Source organism: Cyanistes caeruleus, chromosome 6, assembly GCF_971803275.1.
Source record: "Cyanistes caeruleus chromosome 6, bCyaCae1.hap1.1, whole genome shotgun sequence".
Lineage (NCBI taxonomy): Eukaryota > Metazoa > Chordata > Aves > Passeriformes > Paridae > Cyanistes > Cyanistes caeruleus.
Genome location: NC_141706.1, coordinates 38796600 through 38804510, shown reverse-complemented (window position 1 = coordinate 38804510; position 7911 = coordinate 38796600). Strand labels below are relative to the sequence as shown.

General features: G+C 34.5%; 1 protein-coding gene across 6 annotated transcripts in view; it reads left to right on the top strand.

Annotated features, from left to right (window-relative positions):
- CDIN1 (CDAN1 interacting nuclease 1) overlaps positions 1–7911 on the top strand; it is a 123593-nt gene that overhangs the window by 74708 nt on the left and 40974 nt on the right. The gene's annotated exons all lie outside the window — the stretch shown is intronic.

Below are 7911 nucleotides of genomic sequence, written 5' to 3'. Positions count from 1 at the left end.
GAAGTGATGATGATGTACTTAGAAACACTGAATTCCTTTCACCATGTAACAAAAGAAACCCACTTATTACTGTGTTGCAAAAATATGTGATACATTAATATGGTGAACTCTTTCTTAGGAAAAAAAAATCCAAACTAAGACAATTCTATTTATTCTATTAGAAACATTATAAACATACTGCTGTAAGTGGATGTTGTTATAGTGGTATTTTTCATTGTATGTCAGGATTTTTGCAATTGACTTACGATCATTTTTCCTTTCCTATGCCTTTGTCTTTCTTCCTCTTTCGTTTTTCCTCCCCCTTTTCAGCATCATCCAGCAATACCACTTTTTTTTATAGACATCTATATAAGGTAAACAAAAACCCAATGGAATTTGAATGTTTGACAGAAATGTTTACCTCTCTTGTATGGTATGTAACAACACTGGAGTATTGTCAGGCTACCATACATCATTTAAATACCCTTAGACAGCAAAGGCAAAATCTTGACAATTCAGTAATCTCATCATGTGATTTCAAGAAGGCTTTTTTTCATATCTACAATTGAGACAAATTTATGTTGTGTGTATTTATGGTTGTTAAACTCAAAATTGTCTCATTTCATTAATTTTTAACATTGTGCTCTCTTAATGACTATGAAGAAATGTATTAAAATGCCTTAATTACAGGGCTAGAAGAAGAGAAAGCACAAGTCTTTTTAGCATATGATCTTTCAATTGCTCACTAAAGGATAAAGAGGGCATTCAAGCGTGGTTTAGATAACTGTCAGCAATAATAAAATGCAAGGTAGTTTGTAGAGCCTTTATAGACCTTTCAGGGAAATAGATTTAATTAAAAAACAATAAAATGGACTTTTCATTTCAAAGAAATCCAAAATGTTATAAAATTTCAGGATGTTGCTGTATTAAGAGTAATGTATGTTTCCAAGGATAAGGAAAAATAACTGAATGTACTCTACAAACCACAAAGCAGTGATAGCTTTATTTTGTGTGTGTAAATGTATGTCCTTCAGCTTTTTAAACACAGACTATGAATAGCACATTAGAGATATTTCATATTATCTGAACTGTGTGATTTCACCTGTTTTAGGTTCTTTTAGTTTCAGCTTTTAACAAGGGTGTTTTTTAAAAAAAAAATACAAGATGAACACTTAGCTTCTTAATATTAAATTATGTTCTCAAAATTACCCTCAGAACAAGACAATTCCTATACTGGCAGTAGTTCAGTTGCCTGTTTCAGAGTCTATAAGTTCCCATTCATCATTGTTGCATGTATTAGATACTATGGAAATATATTTTGAAGTATATTTCTGATTTCTGCTTTTTTTATTCTCACAGTATGAAAAATCACATTTGCTAATTTCTAATGTTTTTGGCTGTGTGGTGTGTTGAAAAGTTTATTCAAGAACTTATTCTGCATTATCAAGTTTCTGGCAAACTAAGAGCAACTTTACTTACATGTTAAGATAGCAGTGACTGCTGTCTTTTTAAAAGTTTTGCACCTTTGCTGTGCAAAAAGCCTCATGCTTTCCTGAGGAAATTTTTGTAAGCTTTTTTCTCTCACTCTGGTGCACACACTTTAATAGGTTTTAACCAGCTTGTTGTAGGCAATAACAAAACAAATCTGTATGAAAGTTGTCTTTTTGTAGCAAGGTGTTTTACAGATAAATTAACTTCACCAAAGTGCATTTTCAGCAAATGCTAAAACTCTGTCAGTTTTTTAGTTAAAATTACTGGCCCAAGTACATTCTGACACTTGTTCATAATGAAAATGTGACTTCAATATTTAGGGTCTTTTTATATCCTCTAGTAAATTTAGTTTGGATTGTTAAATTCATAACAGTGTTCACTTTGTCACTGACTGATCATAAAAATGGAAAACATCACTGTTCCTGGAGTTGGTGGTTTTTCTTTTAAGAAAAGCAAGGGTTTGTTTTCTGCTTGCTCACATACCTTGAACTGGAGCACAAATGCAAAGCCTCTGCAAAGTACACTGGCCATGTGAGAAAGCTAAAGACATACAAATGTCTGGCACTGTTCTGTACAAAAATGCTTCTCTGTTTTCTTCATTGCTGGGTTTCCTGAGGCTTGAGGACTCAGGACCCAAACTACAGCAGACCACATGCATGGTTAACTTTGGCATAGTTTTGACAAAGAAGTGCCTCACATCATCCTGTTATCAAAGTCCTTTCTGTTTGCAGCTGCTTGTGTCTATTTCTTATCACAACTGTTGGGCTTGTAAATTCAGTAGATGCTCAGGTCAAATGTGGAGTCTGCTTCCTTTACCTTTTTACTAGTGATAAAGTTGTCTGCTTACCAAAGTTTTGTTGTGGTTGGGGTTTTATGACTTTATTGCCATGGCTCATACAGAGATGACTGCTTTTCTGTAGCAGCTTCTGTAAACTTTGGTAGACAGGCTCAGCTCTTACTGAGTAAAACTTACTATTGCGTGTTTTTTTCTTACGTTAAAAATCGCTTTTCCTTTATTTGAAGACCTCTCCTTACTGCTAGAACTTCATTAAAACCAGTAAACTTTCTGTATCATTTCAGTACATCAAAATACAGCCTTCAAGAGAGGAGTGTGCATGATTGGAGGGCTGAAAGTTTTGTCTTCTTGTAGGGGAGACTCCAACTCCTTATGTGTTTGCCCAACAGTTAGCACATCTACCTTCAATACAAGCTGAGGCTTTCATGATGCAAGTAATAAAATGGCCAAGATAGAATAATGGTCTTCATTTGCATTGTTATGCATAATGGTTCTTAGTAACTTATTCTCAGGCATGTGCCTCCAGACAATGGGCAGGGTAAGCTATAACAACTGTAAATGTAGCTTTGAATCTGTTCCATTGTTGATCTCATTAGTACTCTCAACCAAATTACCTGTTGCTTCTATATTTAAAATTCACCACCTGTAAAAGCCTGATATGGCATAAAAATATTGCAAGGGTAAACTGGTTTTACTCAAGGTAAAAGACACTACAGATAGAGACATAAAAATATTCTCCGTTCTGAAAATTTTCTTTTCTCGTAGCAAAAGTGTAAATCTAAGCACAGACCTTCTCATAACTTTAATTTTGTTAGCACCATTTATAGGGTGTCTGGGAAGAGAAAAAGAATACAGAAATATTATCTGTACTTTAGCATAAAGCATTTTAAAACCATACAGTTCCAGATATTTTTTGGCTTGTGTTAAGGAGATAAAGGATAGGATTCCTGGAAATATACAAATGACATTAAACTACCACTCAAATCATTCTCTTCAAAATGTCCAGGGGTACAAGTTCTTGACTACCATGGAGAAGACTTCCTCGTTTGTAGAAGCTCACTGTACTGACTCCTGTGTCCTGTGTTTTTCTGCTCCTTCTCTGTGTAATCATCAGGTGTAGCTCTGAAAATTAATACCCTTGCTTGTAGATTTTTTTTTAAAATTTAAACATCACAAGGCCAATAAGATATGATAGCACTACACTGCTGAGCCTCTGCTCTCTGCTTGGGTTGAATAGACCTCAGATTTAGCCTGGGTCTGTGGAATTGGCATGGTGGGAGAATCCCCTTCACATGTAAATCTTGGGAAAATATCTGTATTGAATTATATAAATGTAACTAAAATATGAGATATAAATAGAATGTCATTTTATAATAGTCGTTTTTGTGCATATCAATATGCAGTAGTTCATATTTGAACTAACAATAGTTCAAAATTGTACCCTGCCGTTGATATATTTCTTGTATCTCATCTGTAGTATTCTCTCCCTGGTTTTGCCATGATACACAAGTGTGTCTGAACTGAAACTAGAAAAGTTCACTTTTTTTAAGAATGAAAAATACAAAGACTGTTGTTAGTTGCGGAGGAGACAAAAGGTGTTAACATCATGGGATGTTGTTTTGCCTATGATGAAATACGCTGTGCTGCATGAGTCTTTTCTGTGATATGAGGGAATTTGTGTTGCTTTCAACATTGCTTTCAGTACCTCACAATGTTTGTTTTAGAGTATTAGTCAGATTTTATTAGAGCCTACTGAGTTTTGCATAATTAAAATTGTAGCAATAGCTAAATGCTATAAATGCAGAATCTTTGCTGTGCCAAGTGTTCTTCTCCAGGTTTCAAAGAAGGAGCACGGAGAAATGGGAGAAGCTTGAAAGTCAAGTCTGACACTTAAAAATTTTTAAATTTTATTTAAATCTGTATTTACCTTTTTATAAAATATAAAGTTAAGCATAATAGTTTTTTTCTGTTATATTGGTCTCATGCAGGAGCAATAGTAGCATGTGCAGAATTTCTGTAGTAGTTGCTCATTTTAAAATGCAAAGTTGTAGGATGACAGTAATGTGTCACTGTAGACTGGTTTCAGTACACCTGCAAGTTAAATGTTTCAGATATATTGGGAGAAAAGTTGTTTACTAAGTTGTTTATTGTCTAAATGCCACCAAATACATATAAATGAAAAAAAAATTATCATCGCATTTCTACATCATGTGGCCATCATGGGCATCTACAGTAAATACAGATCTTTTTTATTAATCTAACCAGCAGAGATCTAATTCTTTTTGAAGTCAGTGGAAAAGCCTGTGCTGTCCTCAGTGCAAGTAAGAATAAAGCTGCTATCAGTACTAGTTTTGATCCGTGTAATGATTTGGTCCTCTGAATTAAATGACTAGATAGAGCATAAAATGGATGATTGTACTGAGAGTAAATTCTAGCAAATCCAAAGAAGGGCCTCCAAGATGAAGAAGGGATTGGAGTATCTTTCATATGAAGAGAGGCTAGGAGAGCTCCAGCTGTTTAGCGTGGAGAAGAGCAGGATCAGGGAGGATCTTACTAAGGTCCATAAATATCTGAAGGGAAGAAGTAAAAATACAGAAGCCAGGATTTTCTCAGTGGTGCCCAGTGAGGGGATAGAAGGTAATGGACACAGACTGAGATACAGGAAAATTTACTGAAATGTTAGAAAAATCTTTTTTATATTGTGTGAGACTGGAGCAGTCTCTGTAGGGAGGTTGTGCAGTCTCCATCCCTGGAGCTATTCATAACACAACTGGACAAAGCCTTGAGCAACCAACTGTAGCTCACCATGTCTAGCAGGACTAGACAACAAAGGTCCTTTTTTACCCTTTTTGTTTCTGTATTATTTTATTTATCATTATTTTTATCTGTTTGTTTTGGTTTTTTTTTAACTCACAGAGTAACCAGTGTTGAAATATGTGGGAGAAAAATCTAGAGGGTTTATTCCAGTAAACTGATGGTTTTACCTTTAATGCTGGTTTAACTAGATCAAGAAAACATTTCTTAAGTTTTAAGGATGAAAGAGAAAACTAGGCTGAAGAAAATTAGAAACATATTTTACCTATTTATAAATGTTCTTCTGAAATCTAACAATAAGCACTAAACACCGATACAGTACCAAAAATTAAAATAACAACTTAAACAGTAGGAACATTATGAAGGAATAATGTAAGGAAAGTAGTAAGAGGGAGGTATTTATAGCCCTGTTGGTCTGGAGTTCGGGGATCAGTTCACAGAAGAGTCCACAAATGTAGACTTGCAAATTTAGCCGACAGATCCTAATATGTTAAAGGTTGTAATCTTTTGAAAGACGTTGGTTGGCTTTCCTGTTGGCCCTCCTATCAACTTTAACCTCCAACCTTCTCCGGCATGTATCACTACAAATAAAACTGCTGAGGTTTGACAAGAGGATATAAAGTCACTAGGCCATCGCACAGAAATCTCTACATGATTTTCTTTAACCTAAAGCTTAAATGAACACTGCTTAAAGTCAGGGGTTTTAATAAGAACTTATAAACATTCACTCATATCACTTTAGTTTTAATAATTACTGTTTTAACAGAGAAGAGAAGAAATATACACAGTAAATTATGTTTGACAACTGGAATTTTGTGGTTTTGTTATTGGTTGTCTTTAACTATTATGTGAATTGCTGTTCTTCATTTTAATGTATACTTTTTCATGCAAGCTGCATATGATATCGATATAAACGTGGCATTTGTATACAGTGTTATAAATGTATTTGCAGCTCTTGATTAAGGCAAACCAGATGACAAAAATAACTTAGGGGTTTGTAAATAAATAATAATAATAATAATAATAATAATAATAATAATAATAATAATAATAATAATAACAACAACCTTTATATCTATATTCACCTATTACGATTTTGGCTTTTCTTTCTTTGTAGTATTATGTGTGGCTTTACACAAACCCTTTTAACAACTTAGGCATTTTGTAGGCCATAACTACTAAAAGTTTTTGATAATTATTCCACTCCTGCAAGCTGCCTGTAGTGTTTTAATTTTGCCAGAGCTGCCACCCACAGTATTATATGTGTCATAGAATCACTCAGTGGGTGTTACTGATATATACCATCACTAATAGTATTAGTTCTTGTGGTTACCCTATTCTTACAAGCATCTATCTCTGAACATAGACTACACTTACTTAAACTGTATTGCAATCCTAAAATGATACTTCTTTCCAGTCCGAAACCATATCAATTCAAACTTAGGTTTTCTGTCTTGTAATCTGCTATTTGTATGACAAATTTTATGGTGATGTATAATAATTCTCTTCATGCTTTTTGTTCCTTGTAGATTGTTATCTTTCTCACTTACAAATATGGTTTTCTCGGAGCACTTACTTTAAGGCCTGTAAAAGCAATCTCTTCCTTTTGAAATCCTTCCTTTCTGTGCCCAAGTTGTGTTCCTCATATGAGCCACTCATATGTTCATCTCTTTGTCAAAGTCCACTTTCCATGATTAGGAAAGTACCGCTCTTTATTTGATGAGGTACATACATCTTCCATCTTTAGTTATGCTTTCTGTGGCTGCTCAGACTTCCTTCACAAACATAACTAGCAAATACTTTTTTCCTAAACAGTTTGTGGGACACTAGTCAGGTCTCGGTACATCCCACATCTTGCCATTCTGATGATTCCACTTTGCTAAAACATTTAATTGGTTTTCATCTTCCATCAGTTTTTTAAATATATGTTTATTGCATAAATGCTTTGCTGTTGTAGATGCACTATGTTATTGTCTGTTATCTGGGCTTGTGTTTTTCTTCTGTGCTTGGACTATAACTAAATGGCCCATAGAAGGTAGCTAAGGAAAACAGGCCTTTTGTATGTCAATTTATATTCATTATCTATATAGGAATATATTATATACAGGGAATCTGATAGACATTCAGATGTTGCAAAAGACAAATGCTGATCTACACACTTCTCCTGGTGGAATGTGTTGCAAACTTCAGATTTCTGGTGCTGCCTGTATCCAGCAGTGGATGCTGTTTATGAAACCATACAGTATGAAAATTTTGGAATTTAGATATTCCTGGAAGGTTGAAGGCTGATTGAATGGAGTTAAGGGGAAGCTTTTAAAAAGCTAAATATAGTTAGTTATTTCTCTCTCCCAGCAGGATTTTAGATTGCATGAGTTAATATCGAGAAGAGTAGGATTTAACTGGAAATGCATTGTGAGAGAATTTGGTCATACCATGCCTTTCCTCCTACCAAAATCTTCACCTATTACTTGTATTTTCCTCTGCAATTGAGAAAAATCAGCATGATGTCAGTCTGTGTTCCTTTAGTATTCCCCTGAACATTTAATGTCCATCACCTTCAAACATGAGGCTGACTGACTACTTAGCTACAGGTGACTGCTGAGGAGAAAGGTGAGTTAGCAATGGAGTTAAAATATTAATATATTAAAGCCAAAACGGTCAGTTTACTTTCCTCTTTCAGTCCACCTGTATTACATTCAGAAGAATGTTATATGGTAGACTAGCAAACCCAGACTTTTAAGAAATAGCTTTCAGGCGTTAAAGGTTTAGCTGGTGCTAGCAGAGATTTTTGATGCTTCTCATGTAAACAGTGTCAGCTACCACATTGCTTA